The 20,910-nt window shown below is 40.7% G+C and overlaps 1 long non-coding RNA gene across 1 annotated transcript; it reads left to right on the forward strand.

Annotated features, from left to right (window-relative positions):
• Positions 1-70: 70 nt before the first annotated feature.
• LOC134732962 (uncharacterized) lies at positions 71-9,246 on the forward strand. The gene is made up of 2 exons (XR_010116501.1): positions 71-1,160; positions 7,613-9,246. It is a non-coding gene; the product is annotated as an uncharacterized lncRNA (long non-coding RNA).
• Positions 9,247-20,910: the final 11,664 nt, after the last annotated feature.

The following is a 20,910-nucleotide window of genomic DNA, read 5'->3' on the forward strand; positions in this document are numbered from 1 at the left end:
GAGCGGGGAGGCGGAGGAGGCGTGGTCTTGGACTGGGGAGAGGCCGCGCTTCCTGACCCGGTCCCTCTGCACCAGCGTGGAGGGGGGAGGGGCGCGCACCCTTTCCGCCCAGGCTTTTGCGGGCTCCTCGGGCCGAATCCGAAGGGCTGTTCCTGAACCTTGACTTGCTTATCATAGGGACCCAAGCTCTATTTTTGTATGGCCAATTCGTGCACTGCAGCAAAATGGCCCTTCAGTCGCATCTTGGGGTTTCTCCTCGGTTCAAATGCTCTCGCGCTGAGATAAAGCCGAAGGAAAAAAAAGCGACACCCTCCCTCCCCCATTAATTATTTGTGGGGCCAGAGTAACGCGGGCTGGTGCAACCGGTGCATATAAGGACTTGTGTGCAAGGAAGGGGATCCGCCTCCAGGCGCGGAAAGAGTGGGGGAGAAGCGCACACGCACAGTGCACCCAGCTGGGCGCTTCGGCAGTTTGCAGCTGCGGCGGGGTTGGGTCTACCCGCGGTCCCCGGAATGCCGGACGGCTGGTCCCGGGTGTTGGTCACTCGCCGATTCGGGGCTGGGAAGGTTTGCCAGAAGCGGGAAAGATGGGAGATCTGAGCGCTCTTTTGGCATCGCCACACCCAGGACCTGCTCGTGCCGCAATTCCCCACGGAAACAACCGAGTTGAAACGAGAAGCTTGCACTCTGGGTGCAGTAGCTAGAAGGCTTCAGGTAACTCCAAAGCCAACACTGGGTGAGGCAACACACGCCGCCTCAGGACTCAGCATTTCTTTCAGGCTGCGTTTTCGTGGCAGACCTACCCAGATTGATGGAGAAAGTTTGGCTGGCAGATAAGAAGTAACGCGGAAGATGTGTACGTGAGAGCGATTTCACTTCACTCACACTTTCTCATTTAAAGGTTGGATGTTTTACAGTGGTATACATGATCCTCCTTCTGTAATCAAGAGTGGGAAGTCGCTTCCCCCAATCCCCGCGCAGCCCTTCTTCTCCCGCCTTAGCCACGCAAAATACCTAGAAAGAAAACACTAAAACTGAACTTTTTTCCAAATACAGCAGTAGCTTTGAAAGCATTCTTTGCTCCTCTGTTAACAGCAGAATGTACTTCTGACCAGTGCACTGATGGTTTCTTAATCATGCAGTGTGAAGATCAGCTTCAAAGTAAGTCCTATGAATGAATGAATGAAAGCCAGTGCAGTTAGTTCATCATGACTGCAGACATTAGAGGACTTTGAAACAGCCTCTGGTGTACATTGTACTGTTTTTGTTACTGATATTGTATGTATTCATATGCCTTGTGAATCATGCACCATGAAACTTGAAAATTGTTCCAACATCTCAATGGACACAACAGTTTGGTAGCTTTCGCCTTTAAACGTTGTATGTTAAACATTTGAACGTGTTATACTAAATTACTAAACTGATTTTTTAGTAAAATCATCCAGTTCAACATAGTAAGTAACGTGCAGTAAGCCGCCAGGTCGAAATGAAGAAAAAAAAAAACAGATTATTTCCCATCATTGTCTTTGTTTTTCTCTTCTGTGTTCCTGTTTTTTTTTTTTACCATTCATCTAGACAACAGGTTAATGTATTGTCTCAGGGTTGAAAGAAGATAATTTAAGATCAAGTAGTAAGATCTATAAACAACTATTTTTTTAAAACTGCAAACATAAGGAAATATGAGTTAAATTTTTTTTCCATGGAAAGCCTTCATTTTATACTCATGATTATATTTGAAACATCACAAACAGATCAACTTTTTTGACATTAGTGAGCTGTTTGGGCCATGAGGGTGCCATGTTGGCATGAAGATTTAGTTTAGTTTTAGATGAGAAAATTATATATGCAGTATGATGCCAGGTGCTAAATGGAGGAGGGCTTCCTAAGAGCCTGAGAAGTTGATGAGACAGCCAGGGGAAGGCAGGGGTGCGGGCTGCAGGAAATACCATAAAAGGAGAGATTGCAGTATCAAAGGGACCTCCAACTGGTAAAGGAAGGTGAGAAGGAGGAACTTGAACTTTTTCCTTTCAGTCAAGTGTGTATCAAATTTCAGCTATTCCAGTATAAATTTCCTAATTTTTTGCTATGTCTCTGTATTGCCTGTACTATTACCACTTACTTAATGTTTTTCTTTAAATCAACACTTTTTTCTTACACTTAATATAAAAGAAAACATAAATCACTACTCTAAATGGAAAGCCAACAACACTTGCTTCAAAAAACAGGGGGGAGGAAACCATTAAAATAAATATAATGGAAAATAAAGAAGTATTATTAAATTCTAGCTAGCCATCAATTCCTGCTCTGGGCTTCTAGCCTAAGGCCTACTCTTAGTTTGTTAAAAGAGAGAATAGTAAACACCAGGAAAAACATTCAAGACTTGAGAATTTTTTTCTTGGCGTAATCTGAAGGATTAAGAGAACTGATACCATTTATGTGCAGTTTGAAAACCTGCCGAATAATGCAATATGCTGTTTACATATGTATAAATATGTAGTAAACTATATAAAGCATGAATACCGGCAGTAAAGATACAGATTAACTTCAGGGTAATGAGAAAAGAGGAAGAGGAAAAGGAGGCTCCAAAAATGATATCTAATTTTTTTGCTAAAGATTTCTGCCAGGCATGGTGGTGGCTCACACCTGTGATGCCAACACTTTGGGAGGCCAGGGTGGGAGGATGGTTTGAGTCCAGGAGTTCGAGACCAGCCTGGGCAACTTGGTAGAACCCCATCTCTACAAAAAATACAAAAATAAGGTGGGCATAGTGGTACACGCCTGCAATCCTAGCTACTAGGGTGGCTGAGGTAGAAGGATTGCTTGAGTCGGGGAGGCTGAGGCTGCAGCAAGCCAAGATAAGCCACTGCACTCCAGCCTTGGCGACAGAGGGAGACCCTGTCTTTATAAAAATGAATAGAAAATTTGAATAATAAGTAATAATACTATGCTGCAGATATTCTTCTAAGCATTTGTTCTATCTGAATGTTTGTGTCTCCCAAAATTTATGTGTTGAAACCTAACCCCCATAGTGATAGTATTAAGAGGTGGAGCCTTTAAGAGGTGATTAGATCATGAGGGCAGATCCTTCACGAATTGGATTAGTGCCCTGAGAAAAGAAGCTTGAGGGAGTCTGTTCACCCTTCCACCACATGAAGACGCACAGAAGGGACCATCTATGAGAAAGGAGCCCTCAGCAGACTTCAGATCCACTGATATCTTGATCTTGGACTTTCCGGCCTCAGAACTGTGAGCAATTCTGTTCCTGTTGTTTATAAATTACCTAGTCTAAGGTATTTAAGTAATTTAAGTAACATGGAGAATAAATCCAGAAGTTCCAATATTCATCTGATAGGGGATCTAGAGAATGGATGGAAGGAAATACTCAAAAAATGATTGAAAATATTCCAGTATCTTGACTGGGCACGGTGGCTCACACCTGTAATCCCAGCACTTTGGGAGGCCGAGGCCAGCGGATCACCTGAGGTAGGGAGTTCATAACCAGCCTGACCAACATGGAGAAACCCTGTCTCTACTAAAAATACAAAATTAGCCGGGCGTGGCGGCGCATGCCTGTAATCCCAGCTACTAGGGAGGCTGAGGCAGGAGCATCGCTGGAACCCGGGAGGTGGAGGTTGTAGTGAGCCGAGATTGTGCCATTGCACTCCAGCCTGGGCAACAAGAGTGAAACTCTGTCTCCAAAAGAAAAAAGGAAAATATTCCAGTATCTTTAAGTAAAAAGCTCTCATTTAGCTCTGAGCCAAACAAATGCGTAGGTAAAAAATAACACACTTAAACACCTCATAGTGGGATTTCAGAGCATGAAGGATAAAAAGTAAATCTTAACTGGATTACCTTCTCATCGCAACAATGGATGCTAATAGTCGATGGAACAGTATTCTAAGGAAATCATCGTAATGGTGTTTTGTCTTGTTTTGTTTTGTTTTTGAGACAGAGTATCTCTCTGTCACCCAGACTGGAGTGCATGGCTGGCTCATTGCAGGACCTCAGTGAGTTCAAGCGATCCTCCCACCTTAACTACCTTAACCCCGCCACCACCGAATAACTGAGCTGGGACTACAAGTGTGTGCTGCCATGCCTGGCTAATTTTTTTTTTTTTTTTCGTAGAGGTGGAGTCTCACTAAGTTTCCTTGGCTGGACTCAAACTCCTGGGATTCCATCTGGGCTTCCCAAAATGTTGGAATTACAGGTGCAAGCCACCATGCCCAGCCTCTAAGGGAATTGTTTTTAACCTAGACTACCAAACTAAATTAGCATTTAAGAGAGGGTACAAAATAATGACACATACTTTCAGATATATACGAGTTGAGATTGCTGCCCATTCTTGAAATTACTTTTAGAGAATGTCTTCCACCAGAGTAAACTGAATTCAAAAACAAAGTGTGTGTTACAAAAGACAATGATAAACAAAGGTAGCAAACTGTATTACCCACTCAAAGCCATTCTCTTTCTTCCTTACTAGTAAAACATCGATTTTGATAATTTACTCTCCAAGTGTGTAAAACATATGGATTCTCCCCAGCCTCAGAAGGGGAGTATATGTTAAATAGGCTAAACTCATCATAGTAATTCTATTCTCTCTCCTAATGATTGGTTTAGACATAGGCATATCATTCAACACTGACTAATGAGAAGTGCAGAGAAGCCTGGTAGGGCTTGTAGATATGGTTTTCCTCCACTGGGCGCCATGGCTCATGCCTGTAATTGAAGCACTTTGGGAAGCTGAGGCGGGCGGATCACCTGAGGTCGGGAGGTTGAGACCAGCCTGACCAACATGGAGAAACCCCGTCTCTACTAAAAATACAAAATTAGCCAGGCATGGCAGCACATGCCTGTAATCCCAGCTACTCCAGAGGCTGAGGCAGGAGAATTGCTTGAACCTGGAAGGCGGAGGTTGCGGTGACCCCAGATCACGCCATTGCACTCCAGCCTGGGCAACAAGAGCGAAACTCCGTCTCAAAAAGAAAAGAAAAGAAAAGAAAGTTTTCCTCTTTGAAAGTTGAAAAAAGAAAAGGAAACAAGGAATAAGGAAGGAAGATCAGAAGAAAGAAGGAAGAGAAGACAAAACAAGAGACATGGCCAGGAGAAGCTTCCTTCCCATGGTAGCTATGCCCAAGATGATTTCCAATGAGCCTCACTTTCTGGTATTCACACCCTTGTGTGGATCCCTCCAACATGGAATACAGAGGACTTCCAAAGCTAGGTAATAAAAGGCATTTCAGCTTTTACCTTGCTCTCTTGGCTCACTTGCTGTAAGGCAGGATTTCTTAACATTAGCACTATTGGCATTTTGGGCCTGATAATTCATGTTGTGAAAGGCTGTCCTGTGCCATATAGGATGTTTAGCAGTAATTCTAGTTCCAACCCACTAGATAGCAATAGCAACTTTCCAGTTATGACCACCAAACATGTCTCCAGATATTGCTAAATGCCCCCAGTGAGAAAAATTACCCACAATAAGAACCAGAGCTCTATGGGAAGCCAGCCATCTTGTCCCACAGATATTCATGCAACCTGCCTGCCATGTTGATGAGTCACTTTGAAGTGGATCTCCAGCCCCAGTCGAGCCTTCAGATGACTGCAATCTCAGCTGATTCTGACTGAAACCTCATGAGAGATCCTAAGCTAGAACCACCCAACCAATCTGCTCCCAAATCCCTGACCTACAGAAATCATATTATTAAAATAATAAACTTTATTGTTGTTTTAAGTCTCTTAATTTGTTATGCAGCAAGGGATAACTAATACATTATTTTCAGACAGGGTTGTGTGAGGATATAATAGCTGGAACTATAGAAGTCATCTTCCTACCAGGGTGGGAGGAGCTTCAGAAAAAAGTGAAAAGATGAAAAGAACCTGGATCCTGCATGACATCATTGAACCACTACATTAACTAACCCAGGAACAACCTGTCTTTGAATTTCTTTTTATGTGACATAAGTTTTTCTCATGGTTTAGGTCACCTTTAATTGAGTATTCTGTTTTTTGCACCCAATCACTTTCTGTTATAGAAAATTTTAAATTTTTAATTGTTTTCATCATTGCTAGTTAATAAAAATAAATAATGATAGTCTATAACTAAATTATGTTATCACAAGGATAAAAGGCAAGGAGAGGAGGAAAAGCATGCTAAGATTTTTTTGTCTTATTTGGAGATGTATATAGATACTATCTCTAAACACAGAAAAGTATAATAATTATGCGTAATAAACATAAGGTCACCACATAGGTAGATACAAATTGGATGTTTAAAGTACAAACTACTTGAATGGAAAAAAATGAAACAAGAGTAACTATGAATTCAATAAAATAAAGAAAAGAAAAAATATCCACCAGAATGAGTAGCGTGAAGAACATGTTTTTAGAGTAGTGGGGCCCACCCAGGATCCATTCTGCTTTGGTGTACTGTGGTAGGCAGAATAATGGCCCCTCAACGACGTCCACGTTCCAATCTCTGGAACCTGTAATTACGTTACCTTACAAGGCAAGAGGGACTGTGCAGATGTGATTCAGTTAAGGCATTTGAGATGAGGAGATTTTCCTGGATTATTGGGGTCAACCCAAAGTAATCACAAAGTTCCTTAAAAGTAAAAGAGGGAGTCAGAAAATGATTCAGAGTTAGAGGAAGATGTAATATGAAAAAGGCACTGAGAAATGTAACATTGCTGGCTTTGAAAATGAAGGAAGGGGCACACATACACCAAGGAATATGGGCAGCCACTAGAAGCTGAACCAGGCAAGGAAGCACATTGTTCCCTGGAGCCTCCAGAAAGGAATGCAGCCCTGATAACATTTTTTTTTTCTTTCTTTTTTTTTTTTTTTTTTTTTTTGATGGAGTCTTGCTCTGTCACCAAGGTTACAGTGCAGTGGAGCTCACTGCAACTTCCACCTCCTGAGTTCAAGTGATTCTCCTCCTGAGTAGCTGGGATTACAGGCATGTGCCACCATGCCTGGCTAATTTTTGTATTTTTAGTAGAGATGGAGTTTCACCATGTTGGCCAGGCTGGTTTTGAACTCCTGACCTCAGATGATCCTCCCACCTTGGCCTCTGAAAGTGCTGGGATTACAGGCATGAGCCACTGCAGCAGGCCCTTTTCATTCATTTTATTTTATTTTTTGAGACAGGGTCTTGCTCTGTCTCCTAGGCTGGAGTGCAGTGGTGAGATCACGGCTCACTGCAGCCTTGATCTCTTGCATTTAAGGGATCCTCCCACCTTGGCCACTGAAGTAACTGGGACTACAGGCGCATGCCACCACACTTGGCTAATTTTCAAACTTTTTTTGTAGAGATGAAATCTCACTATGTTGCCCAGGCAGATCTCAAACTCCTGAGCTCAAGGGATCCTCCCGCCTCAGCCTCCCAAAGTGTTAGGATTACAGGGATGAGCCACCATGCCTGGCCCCTACTAACATCTTGATTTTAGCCCAGAAAGACCCATTTTGGACTTCTGACTATAGGGTAATAGATTTGTGTTATTTAAGTAAAGCCACTGATTTTGAGGTGATTTGTCACAGCAGTGATTTAAAAAAATGAATACAAACTTCTTTTATCCATTTTTATTTTTAAATCATTGTCTCTTTTCCCTTGGTTACAGATTATCGTGGCTGTCACTCAGGTTTTCTGCTCATTGGTAGACAAAGGGTGAGGAGGTGACTGAAATTGGAACAGTGGAAGGACCCTTCACCAAAACCTGGAACTTCAGAAGAATGGCAAGGCTGAAAATGATTAGTGTCAATTCATTCCAGTTGTGGTACCCTACCCATAAGATATGACTAGAGACCACTCCTCTTTCCTAGTTCGAGGAATAGGAAGACTTGTTTCTTTGTATCTTGTTTGTTTCCAAACTTGGTTCTCTGTGCTAGTTATTTATTGCTTTATAACAAACCACCACTAAACTCAAGGACTTAAAACAGTAACAGTCATTTCTATAGCTCAAAAATGTATAATTTGGGCAGGATTTCGTGGGGAAGGCTCATTTGCTCCACAGAGCATGAGGTAGGGCTGGAGGACCCACTTCCAAAATGGCTTGCTCACATGCCTAGCAAGTGTGATGTTAGGCTATCAAGAGTGCTCAGCCAGGGCTGATGGCTGGGAGCTTCTCTTCCTCTCCGGGTGGGTCTCTCCACGGTCTGTTGGAGCTTCTTCATGGCATAGTGTCTGAGTTGCAAGAACAAGCATCCCATGAGAACCAGGTAGAAGCTGTATTTCCTTTTCTGACCTAGCCTCAGAAGTCATGCGACTTCATTTCCACCACTGTCATAAATCTACCCGGACTCAAGAGGAGGATGCAGAGATGCCACCTTTCAATAAGAGGATTATCTAAGTTGCATTGAAGAAGAGCATGTGGGATGGAAGATACTATTGCAGTATTTTTGGAAACTAAAGTCTACTGCATTCTTCAAGCCTTACCATCAATTCTCTGTCCTCAGCATTCTCCCCTTTGCTCACGTTAGCCAGAGTTGGTTTCTGCTTTTGCTTATAACCAAAGAATAATGTAGCTGGCATAAGCACAAACATATCAGAATAAGTATAAATATTTAAATTTCCTTATTAAAAGACAGAAGCTCTCAGAATTTGTAGAAACAAAGCAAAAACAACCCCAATAAATTAAGAATGTGGATGCTTTTCAAATCTTCCACAGAAAATTAACAACATTGGACCAGGCCAAAAAGTACGCTTTCTATAATTTCCCAAAAGCAACAATCATACATACCATATTATTAGTAGATTTCAACATTCATGTAATAGATCCATCTAAATCTGTAATTCTCAATTATTGAAACTTTTTCACTAGAATGACTTTAGTTTCTCACCGTACTTAAAGTTACTCCCAGAGGCCCACCCAAGAATTTATCATCATCTTGAACAGCTCTTCTTTAGAAAATAAAGCTCCAATTTTCCTTTGTCCAATTAGTCTACCTTCCAGCTTCCCGGCAGCCTTCACTAACATTACTGCTGTTTTTCACTGACATTACCGCTGCCTTACAAAGACTCCATTTCTGTCCATTGGTAGCATTCTTTATTATTTTCCAGTTGGTCTTACCTCTTACCCTTCTTCTTTCCAACTTTGTGCTGGACCTCAGAGTGCCTGAAGGAGCCTCAATTTCCATGTACTGTCTTCCATATAATGTGATCTGAGGTGAAGAGCATGGTCCCTGGAGTTGAACTGCCTGAAGTCAAATCCTAAAATTGAAAAATAAAAATAAAACAGTGGTTTTATTGTTTTTATTTCTTGTTTCTCATTGATAGGTAGATAGAGAGTTTTCTTTAAAAGCCTAGTGCTTTGGGGATAATAATGGCAAGTGATTACATCTCTTTTGTATTAAATAGGTTTGGAGCAATTTTCTTAATTATCCAGTACTATTATTTAAACTCAAAGGCAAACACAACACTTTATCTAAAATACCAGTATTACACTTTCCCTAAATGCAGAAAACTATTTTTACTAAAAATTTGGCAAGCACTTTCAAAACAGCATTTTCTGTTTTCATTCCTTGAGAATTTCCTAACAAGTATGCATAGAAATTTTAATATACAGCTTTAATCCTTCAATATTTATTGTAAAAGTTTAATTGTTTATCCTTTTTTTTTGGAAGTTGCTTAATCTTCTTAAATCCTAAAGCGGTTTTAAATGTAATTGTATTCTGGCCAAGTAATTGAGTTTTCAGCTTGCTTTCCCCTCAATATTTTTAGGTTCTAACCTAGTATCCTGCAACAGTACATACATGACTAGTCAATGACCAAACATACTGTAACTGAAATGATGAAAGGACATTTATTCTGATTACCAAGGCCTGTCCAGACTATGTCATAAGTCTGGGGTGCTTTGCTCCCTGCTGGCTATCTCAGTGTGCTTCCACTTTTCCCATATAACTTTTTTACAGAACTGTGTCCTGTTTAATTTTAGGATTAAAATGTCCCATACCCCACCATACACGCAAAATAATTTTCAGTTTTTTTTATTTCATGTTCCTATATTTGAATGGCATAACCCCAGGTTATCTAGAGCTAGGGGAGGGGATGGGTAGCCTAACTGGACCTTTACATGAAGTCATAGGGTAGATAAAAGTGCTTATCAAACTTTTCAAGCTGGAAGGGACCTTACAGATAAGCACCTCCAACCCCCTCACTTTACAGATAAGGAAACCAAGGTCCAGAAACACTATGTGACTTGCTCAGTGTCACAGACTTAGCACAGGAAAGGGCTTTGGGGACTGAAGACTTTGTGCTAAAAAAAAAAAAAAAAAAAAAAAGCAAGGCCTTATTTATCAGTATTGTCTCCCACCAGATTCCCCATATACTGTTTCTTCTACTATATGATATTGTATCCCAGACATTTAAAGTTCTTTCCACTTGTGTTGTGCTTTTTATCTTAAGGAAACCATACAAGTACAGAACTTGTTGTATTTCCCTTAAAGTGTGGGCTGCCTGAGAGCTCCAAGCTAAATGAGTTGGTTTGCCATGCCTGGTACTGGCTCTTGTGTGGGAGAAAGTGCCAAAAATGGAGTTGAGAGGCTTGGCTGAGTGGGTTCTTAAAGCCAGAGAACTCAGGGAACAAAGTAAGGAATGGGGAGTTGTTTGGATTCATTAGCCGAAGAAAATAGAGGCCAAACCTCTCCAGAAATTTAACATGCTGTCATCATGCAATTACATGGATGATTTTTAAGGTAGATGCTGGAAAATGCATTCTCTTTTGTTTAGTACTTAAGACACTGTATTGTAGTTGTTGCCTTTCTTTTCTACCATGGAGCTGTTGATTGCAAGGATCCTTTCTTGTTCATCGCTTTTTCTCTAGTGCCTAGCATAATGCCACGATAAAGTGGTGCATATTTAAAAAATAAATCAATAAATCAGTGTAGTGAAGTTGGTAAAGGTAGATGAAATGAGCCACTTTGAAGCCAGAAAATTCTGGACAAATCTTTTAAGTCCCCTAAGTGTCAACATTTTATATTTGTTATAACTTCGCATGGCTAGTTGATTCTGAGAATAACCAAGAGTCTCATTGCTGATACTCTATCCAAAGCTGATAATAAAAGTTAATTATAGATCCATCTTTCTCATCTACTCACAGAGTGTAAATTCATTCACTCATTCATATATTCATTCATCAAAAACGTGGATTAAATACAGAGATCATCAAGATGGTCTCTGCCCTTTATAATTTAGGCAGTGTTTCTGAAAGTATGATCTCTGGTGCACTGACATCAAAGAGGGAAGCAGGGCTTGATTAACATGTAGATTCCCAGAGTGGGGGGGGCCAGGACTCAGGAATAAACATAATGAAACTTAGGTAAAATGTACAGCGAGTATAAGAGCTGACAGGGGCGGAAAGGGTTCAGAGACAGAGTCTAGGACATGGAGAAAGAAAAAGAGGATCCTAAATTTGGTTGGGCAGAGGTTCCAGACCTTTGCAGATGTTAGCGAGTTAGTGATTAAGTGATGTTGTTAGTGAGCTAGTGACTTTTGTAGATGTTATTAGTGAGTTAATGAGTAAGGAAGACCCTGAAAAGTTGCTTAGTATCCTTTGTCTTCCACTCTGTCACTTATAACGGAGGCAGCCTGGCCACACCACGCTGGAACTCTTCGAAGCTCTCACAGAACCAGACCAAAGGCTTTTTTTGTTGAATAGTGTTATGGTCTAAATTTCTGTGTCTCCGCAAGCTCATAGGTTGAAATCCTAACGCCTAGGACAAGACGTGGGCCTTTGGGAAGTGATTAGGTCATGAATGGGATTAGTACCCTTATAAAAAAGGCCAAGGAGACCCTTGCCCTTTCTCCCATATGAGGACACAGTGAGAAGTTGCTGCCTATGAGGAAGCAAGCCTTCATCAAACATGGAATCTGCAGGCATCTTGATCTTGGACTTTCTAGGCTCCAGCACTGTAAGAAACAAATGTCTGTTGTTTATAAGCCACCCAGCTTACGGTGTTCTGTTATAGCAGCCCAGATGCACTGAAACAGGCTCAGCCAAAGCAAGAGTCAGCCTTGCTTCAGAAAGCTGGTAGAGCTCTTGGCTCTTCAGCAATCAGGCAGTCCTATTATTTCATCCTTTTAAGCCATACCATACCATAAAAGAAAAAAAGCCATACCATAAAAGAACCTTTTACCTTTAGTGTAATACCTAGAACATGGGATATTTTTAAGTTGAGTTCATGCTTCCCTTTGTCTTTGTCCACAGACTGACACAGCCTAGAAAAACAATCATGAGTCCATTCTACGGCAACCTTTTTGTTAAATCCCTCTAGCAGGTGACACAAATTAATTCAAGCCCATCCATCTCAAGTCGTGCCTTGCAGTTGCTCTGTTTTCTTTTTTTCTTCATGAGACAGAGCCTCGCTCTCTTGCCTAGGCTGGAGTGCAGTGGCATGATCTTGGCTCACTGCAACCTCCGCCTCCTTGGTTCAAGTAATTCTCCTGCCTCAGCTTCCTGAGTAGCTGGGACTACAGGTGCCTGCCACCATGCTGGATAATTTTTGTACGTTCAGTAGAGATGGGGTTTCACCATGTTGGCCAGGCTGGTCTTGAACTTCTGACTAGGTGATCTGCCCGCCTCAGCCTCTTGAAGTGCTGGGATTATAGGCATGAGCCACCGAGCCCAGCCTGCAGTTGCTCTGTTTTCTGATGGATATGTCCTAGGAATATGAGCATCTCTCTGCTTGAAATCTCAGTCTGAAAGCCTTCTGCAGTTTAGGGGGAAAATTCCTTTGATGATTCTTTTATTTTTTAACTCTTATTTTGAAAAATTCTAAACACATGCAAAAGTAGAGTATATCTGACTTCCCTTTATACATCACCAGTTTCAACAGCCATTAGAATGTCACCATACTTATTTTTATCTATTTCTCCTCCCCATGCTTTTTTTCTTTCCTAAACCATGTTAAAACAAATATTTAGGCCGAGGCAGGTGGATCACGAGGTCAGGAGATCAAGACCATCCTGGCTAGCACGGTGAAACCCCATCTCTACTAAAACTACAAAAAATTAGATGGGTGTGGTGGTGAGAACCTGTAGTCCCAGCTACTTGGGAGGCTGAGGCAGGAGAACGGCATGAACCCGGGAGGCAGAGCTTGCAGTGAGCCGAGATCGCGCCACTGCACTCCAGCCTGGGCGACAGAGTGAGACTCCGTCTCAAAAAAAAAAGAAAAATTGCCATCATGTCATTTTACTTCTAAATATTTCAGTATGGATCTCAAAAAAGAAGGACGGATTTAAATATGGGCTGTGCTTAGTGATATGCTTCCAAAGCATAGAGGATGGAAATGGGGGGAGATGTAACTTTATAGTGGAGAAACCTAGTAAACAGCAAATATTGCCTTGGCCAGGTGATCAAGATTAACATCATTAGTGACAAGCCATGTGGACAGCATATATCTTTGATATGATATAATGAAAAAGGTACTAGTCAAATACAAACAAATTGTGTAGTTTAGTTAATAGTAATGTGCCTATGTTGGTTCCTTAGCTGTGACACATGTCCCAGAGTGATGTAAGATGCTCACGAAAGGAGAAACTAGGTACAGAGTATGTAGGAACTCTATACTATCTGCAGCTTTTTGGTACTGTAAAATGTTTTAAGTTTATTATTTAAAAGGGAAGCAGGACAACTACAGTGCTACTATCACACGTAAAAAGTTGCCTCAAACCAGGTCACAGACATAACATTTTTGCATGCTGGAATTCATAACCACCTTCTGCAAAATGTATATTGCAATGTGTATTAACAGTTAAATATCCAAAAAATGTATTGAGACACCACCCTTTAAATAAAGCTTTCAAATCTAAATCATATACTAGTACCCAAGAACCATCTGAAAGCCAACATGCTTTTTCATGCGTGTGAAACATGTTGTCAAGGTTGTGGGTTGATTGCAGTGAAGATTTTTAAAGAGAAAAATTTTCTATTTTATTGTCATATAATAATTACGTTAATACCTCCTATCTGAATAACACCTAACAGTTTACACAGCAGTTTCACATGCACCTTCTTATTTATCCCTCACAATAAAGTAGACATTATCATTATACTCTTTCACAGATGTAGAAAGTGAACAGGGAAGTAAAATGCAATGGTTTTCAAATGTTTTGCAGATTAGCAAATTCTTATCAACTCAGATGTCATGTAGACCAGTGGAACAGATTAGAGAACCCAGAAATAAAGCTGCACACTTAAGAACCACTTGATCTTCAACAAACAACAAAAGCAATGAGGAAAAGACTCCCTATCAATACATGGTGCTGACATAACCGATACATATGGATACATATGCAGAAGAATAAAACTGGGCTCCTACGTATCACCAAATACAAAAAATTAACTCAAGATGGATTAAAGGCTTAAATGTAAGTCCTCAAACCATTAATATAAAAAGCCTAGAAGAAAACCTAGGAATGACCCCTCTTGATACTCGGCTTGGCAAAAAAATTTTGGTTAAGTTCCCCAAAGCAATGACAACAAAACCAAAAATTGATAAGTGGGACCTAATTAAAGAGCTTCTGCATAGCAAAACAAACTATCAAGGAAGTAGGGCTGGGCATGGTGGCTCTTGCCTGTAACCCCAGCACTTTGGGAGGCCGAGGCGGGCAGATCACTAGGTCTGGAGATAGAGACCATCCTGGCTAAAGCGGTGAAACCCCATCTCTACTAAAAATACAAAAAATTAGCCAGGCATGGTGGCAGGCACCTGCAGTCCCAGCTACTCAGGAGGCTGAGGCAGGAGAATGGAGTGAACCCGGGATGCGGAGCTTGCAGTGAGCTGAGATCGCGCCACTGCACTCCAGCCTGGGCAACAGAGTGAGGCTCTGTCTCAAAACAAAACAAAACAAAAGAAACTATCAAGGAAGTAAACAGACAGCCTACAGATTCGGGGAAAATATTCATAAACTATGCATCCAACAAAGGTCTGATGTCCAGAATCTACAAGGAACTTAAACAAATTAACAATCAAAAAACAAACAACCCCGTTAAAAAGTGAGCAAAAGACATGAATAGACAATTTTCAAAAGAAGACATACAAGGGGCCAACAAACGAAAAAAGCTCATCATCACTAATCCTCAGATAGATGCAAATTGAGACCTCGATGAGTTGCCATCTCACACCTGTCAGAATGGTTTTTGTTAAAAAGTCAAAAAATAACATGTTGGCAAGGCTGTGGAAAAAAGGGGATACTTACACACTGTTGGTGGGAATGTAAATTAGTCCAGCCACTGTGGAAAGCAGTTTGGAGATTTCTCAAAGAACTAAAAGTTGAGCTACTATTCAACCTAGCAATGCCATTACTGCCATTACTGGGTATACACCAAAAGGAAAATTAATTGTTCCACCAAAAGGACACATGCACCTGTATGTTCATTGCAGCACAATTCACAGTAGTAAATACATGGAATCAACCTAGATGCCCACCAACAGTGGATTGGATTTAAAAATGGTATCAGCCAGGTGTAGTGGCTCATGCCTGTCGTCCTATACTTTGGGAATCCAAGGCAGGAGGATTGCTTGAAACTAGGAGTTCAAGACCAGCCTGGGTAACATGGCAAGAGAGACTCTACAAAAATTTGTTTTAATTGTTTTAATTTAATGTTTATTTATTTTAATGTTTACTTAATTTAACGTTAATTTAATTTATTTACTGTTAATTTAATTTAATGCTTATTTTAATTTAATGTTTATTTTTGGTTATTTTGAGACAGAGATTCTCGAAATAAACATTAAATTAAAAATAATTTTTTAATTATTTGAAATTAAATAATGTCATTGTCTCAAAAATAACTAAAATAAGTATTAAATAATTAAAATAATTAATTAATATTTATTCAAATTATTTTATCATTATTTAAATTAAATATTAAATAATTAAAATTATTAATTATTATATAATTATTTTAATTATTTAATAATTATTTTTGAGACACTCTGATAAGGCTGTGGAGAAAGGGGGATACTTATACACTGTTGGTGGGAGTGTAAATTAGTCCAGCCACTGTGGAAAGCAGTTTGGAGATTTCTCAAAGAACTGAAAGTTGAGCTACCATTAATAAAAATAATTAAATTAAATTAATTAATTTATTGAATAAAAATAACTAAGTAATAAAATATTTGATAAATGTAATTAATGATATCTATTAATATTAGTTTATTTAATAAAGATAATATAATAATTATTATTTAATTAGTTTAATTATTTAATAATTATTTTCGAGACACTTTGTCTCTAAATAAATAAATTTTATTTTGCCCAGACTGGAGTGCAATGGCACAATCATGGCTCATTGCAGTTTTGATTTCCTGGGCTCAAATAATCCACCTCAGCCTCCTGAGTAGCTAGGGCTACAGGCCGGTGCCACCATGCCTGGCTATTTTTTTCTTTTTTTTTCAATTTTTTGTAGATGGGATCTCACTATGTTACCTAGGCTGGTCTTGAACTCCTGAGCTCAAGCGATCATCCTGCTTCAGCCTCCCAAAGTGCCGAGATTGGAAGCTTGAGCCACTGTGCCTAGCCAAAATAATTTTTTCAATTAAAAAAAAATTGTGGGCCAGGCGCAGTGGCTCACGCCTGTAATACCAGCACATTGGGAGGCCGAGGCGGGTGGATTACGAGGTCAGGAGATTGAGACCATCCTGGCTAACATGGTGAAACTCCATCTGTACAAAAAATACAAAAAATTAGCCGGGTGTAGTAGTGGCGGGTGCCTGTAGTCCCAGCTACTCTGGAGGGTTGAGGCAGGAGAATGGCGTGAACCTGGGAGGCGGAGCTTGCAGTGAGCCCAGATCGTGCCACTGCACTCCAGCCTGGGCACAAAGTGAGACTGTCTCAAAAAAAAAAAAAAAAAAATCTGTGGTACATATGCATCGTGGAATATTATGCAGCCGTAAAAAAGAATGAAATCATTCTTTTGCAGCAACATGGGTATAGCTGGAGGCCATTATGCTAAGTGAACTAACAGAGAAAGAGAAAACCAAATACTGCATGTTCTTACTTACAAATGGGAGCTAAACAATGGGTACATGTGGACATAAAATAGGAATAGGCACTGGGGACTACTAGATGAGGGAGAGAGGGATGGGGGCAAGGACTGAAAACTACCTTTTGGGTACTATGCTCAATACCAGGGTGACGAGTTCAGTCACATCCCAAAGCTCAGCATCACGCAGTATCCCTCTGTAACAATCCTGCACATGCATCTCTTGATTCTAAAAGAAAAGTTGAAAAAGAAAAAAAGTCAGATATATAAAACCAATAGGGCCAAAGATAACCTTTGCCTCCAAACTGCTGCAGCTAACCACTCCCAGGAGGTTATTTTATGCACGGTTTAAAGACTAACAGTGTAATTTGGAAAAAAACAAAAAACAAACAAACAAAAACATGAGTTTTAGATTCAGACAAGCCTGATGTTGAATCCTGGCTGAATATTTATGAGCTGCATGTTACTTTGGACGCACTACTTAACCTCTCTAATTCTCAGTTTCCAAATTTGTAAAATGGAAGTAGTAATACTCTAGAGCTCCTTGCAGTTCAAGTTCCTAATCTTAACTGTATCTTTGTCTCTCCAAAGGGCTAAATGGATTTTCTCAAACTACTGAAAGAGTGGCTTGCAGAATCTAGTTCTGCCACCAAGTCCATTGCTTTTTCCACTACATCATGTGACTATACATTGTACTCCCAACCAGGTCTGGAGTGCTTGGCAGTGACACATGTTCTCTCCTAAAGAAACAGGGTATGTGCATGTCCTGCTTTTTTTTTCTTCTTCTTCATAATTTCATTTGGACACATTTATCAAATTGTTTTTCTTTGTTTTCTGAGACAGAGTCTCGCTCTGTCGCCTAGGCTGCAACCTCCGCCTCCCAGGAGCGGATTCTCATGCCTCAGTCACCCAAGTAGCTGGGATGACAGGTGTGTGCCACCACAGCTGGCTAATTTTTGTATTTTTAGTAGAGACAGATTTTTGCCACATTGGCCAGGCTGGTCTTGAACTCCTGACCTCAAGTACTCTGTCCACCTCGGCCTCCCAAAGTGCTGGGATTATAGGCGTGAGCTACCGCACCCGGCCTGTGCATGTCTTGTTGATGGCATCCTTCTTGTTTAGTAAGAGCAGCAGAGTGACCAATTGAGAAGGAACATTTAAAGCATGTGTTCTTAATCAGAGTCCTAGACCCTCACATGATCTTCAAGTGCTCCATGAATCCCCCTGAAATTGTGGACAACATTTTTGATGTGTGCATATGTGCATTTTTCTGAGGAAGATGGTCCACAGCTTCAAAATTATCAAAAGCATTCCAAAACTAAGAAAACTTTAGAGCTCATGGGCCGGGCATAGTGGCTCATGCCTGTAATTCCAGCACTTTGGGAGGCTGAGGCCGGTGGATCATCTGAGGTCAGGAGTTCGAGACCAGCCTGGCCAACATGGTGAAACCCTGTCTCTACTAAGAATACAAAAATTAGCAGACGTGTTGGTGGGTGCCTGTAATCTCAGCTACTTGGGAGGCTGAGGCAGGAGAATCACTTAAATCCGGGAGGTGGAGCCGAGATCGTGCCACTGCACTCTGGCCTGGGCAACAAGAGGGAGACTCTGTCTCAAAAAAAAAAAAAAAAAGTTTAGAGCTCATGGATTAAGACGTTCTTGCCTTTATCATGGATGTTGATTTTCCTATTTTAGGAAAAGAGCCAAAGCTTGTTATTAGCTTATTGAGTTTCTGTTTAACAGAGGCCTGTGATTCCTGAATTTTAGTAAGCTTAGCGATAACCTGAATACAGCAACAAATACAAATATGACTTGGTATTAGATGATATTTAAAAAATCATTATTATTTTTGTTAGGTGCTATTTAAGAAAACTTTTCTGATCATTTAATTATGAACGCATATGAAAGTTTTGTTACCACAACACTTTTATATCATGCAAGAAAAAAGGCCCCTAACAAGTTCATTCAAATATTAACTGCTTTATTTTATAGAAAAAGAGACTGGTAAGATTCTCAATACAGGACAGATTGAAAAAGAAAGAACGTCTAAAGTTTACTCAATCCTTGACTGGTAGTCAGTTGGATAGGTCAGTAAATTATTTCCAGAACAAGCTTTAATCCCATTAACATTCATCAGAAAAGTGCTTAAGAATTTCACCATGAATGCAAATATTGGATTTTAAGCCACCATGAATAGGTCTTCTCAAATGTATTTGAATTGATCCATCGTCCATTTTAAGATCTTTTTAAAAGCTATTTTAGAATTTCTGAGAAATTTCAGATATGGTTATTGGGTTTACCATAATTTAAAAATATTATTATAACTTCAGCTGGGGACTAAACCTTAATATAGGGTTTTGAGACTGGTCCTGCCTGTCAGTCAGTCATTTGGTGAGTTGGTGGAGACTGCACATCTATACCGTAGTGGGCGTACCAGGAGAATAACCACCAGAGATCGGTTGAAACATTTAGAGCCTGGCCATCCAAAATCAAAGGCAAGGGCCAGGCGCGGTGGCTCACGCCTGTAAACCCAGCACTTTGGGAGGCTGAGGTGGGTGGATCACCTGAGGTCAGGAATTTGAGACCAGCCTGGCCAACATGGTGAAACCCGTCTTCACTAAGAATACAAAAAATTAGCCAGGCGTGGTGGCGGGTGCCTGTAATCCCAGGTACTCGGGAGGCTGAGGCAGGAGAATCTCTTGAACCCAGGAGGCGGTGGTTGCAGTGAGCTGAAATTGTGCCATTGCACTCCAGCCTGGGTGACAGGAGCGAAACGTGGTCTCAAAACCCCCCCCAAAAAAAAACAAAATCAAAGGTGAAATCCACTGCGTTGTTGCCAAACTGGCTTGTGGGTAGAAATATCATCTTCCATAATTGAAATATATCTTTTATAGGTGGAAAAATAGCCCCATTTCCAATTTAAACAAAAAACTACAAAAAAATTCATCTTACATGCTTCACACTTCAAAAACATTATCACTTTCATTACTGAGTCATCAAAACTTCCTGAGTATTTCTTTTTTAAGTGAAAGGACCAATCACTAACTGTTTTCTCTTCCACCTCACCATCTGCAACAACAACAACAACAAAAGAAACTCAGAAATAGTGTGGTGAAACTGCGCAGTGGGCATGGTTTTTCTGTGGCTTTCTTCCTTCCACCTTCTCAGTCCCTTCTCACACAGAACTCCCAGCCCTCTCTTTCCCTGTTCTAAGAGTCCTAGAACTGTTAAGGGATGCTTTGTACCTCTCCTAAAGTCTCTAAACCAAAGTTCCCTTTTCCTTCCCTTCCTGATGAAGCGAACCCTGTATCTTTCCCTGTTCCTGACCTCAGTGGAGTGCTGCCATCTGATCCTTCATTTATTTCTAGTTCACTCCTTACCACATTCCCCAGAATCCCTTTCCAATTTTTCTTTGTCTCCCAGTCCCCACTACACACACTTACCTTGCAATCTTCTTTTTATAAGCCACTTTGCTACCTATGATGACATGATGGCAGCAGGCAGCTGCTTTGCCACTACTCACAGTGTACTATCTGTGAATGGTGCCCCTGGAGTTGGGTACACAAGGAACACACTGGGAATGCACCTGAGAGGTGTGAAGGTCACAGTCTTGGATGAGGCCGTCTAAATGGAATGACCACAGGTTACCCCTTTCCTCTTCGAGATTCCTCTCGGTTTTCATTCCTTCCTCCTTGCCAGCACCTCCCTTTCTTTGCAGACCACATGCTTGGGATTGAGGCAGCCCCTTTCCAGCTGTATGACTTTGGGAAAGTTACTTAAGTCTTCTAAGTATTTGTTTTCTTATTTAGAAAAACGGGGATATAATAGCATGTATCTCACGGTGTTATCAAGTGAGTGAATGAGATAATGTCTGTAAGCGTACTGGCCCAGGGGGATGGTTAGCAAAAGTCACCTATTGCTATAATTCCTAATTC

This window comes from Symphalangus syndactylus, chromosome 17 (genome assembly GCF_028878055.3).
Source record: "Symphalangus syndactylus isolate Jambi chromosome 17, NHGRI_mSymSyn1-v2.1_pri, whole genome shotgun sequence".
In the NCBI taxonomy this organism is placed as follows: Eukaryota; Metazoa; Chordata; class Mammalia; order Primates; family Hylobatidae; genus Symphalangus; species Symphalangus syndactylus.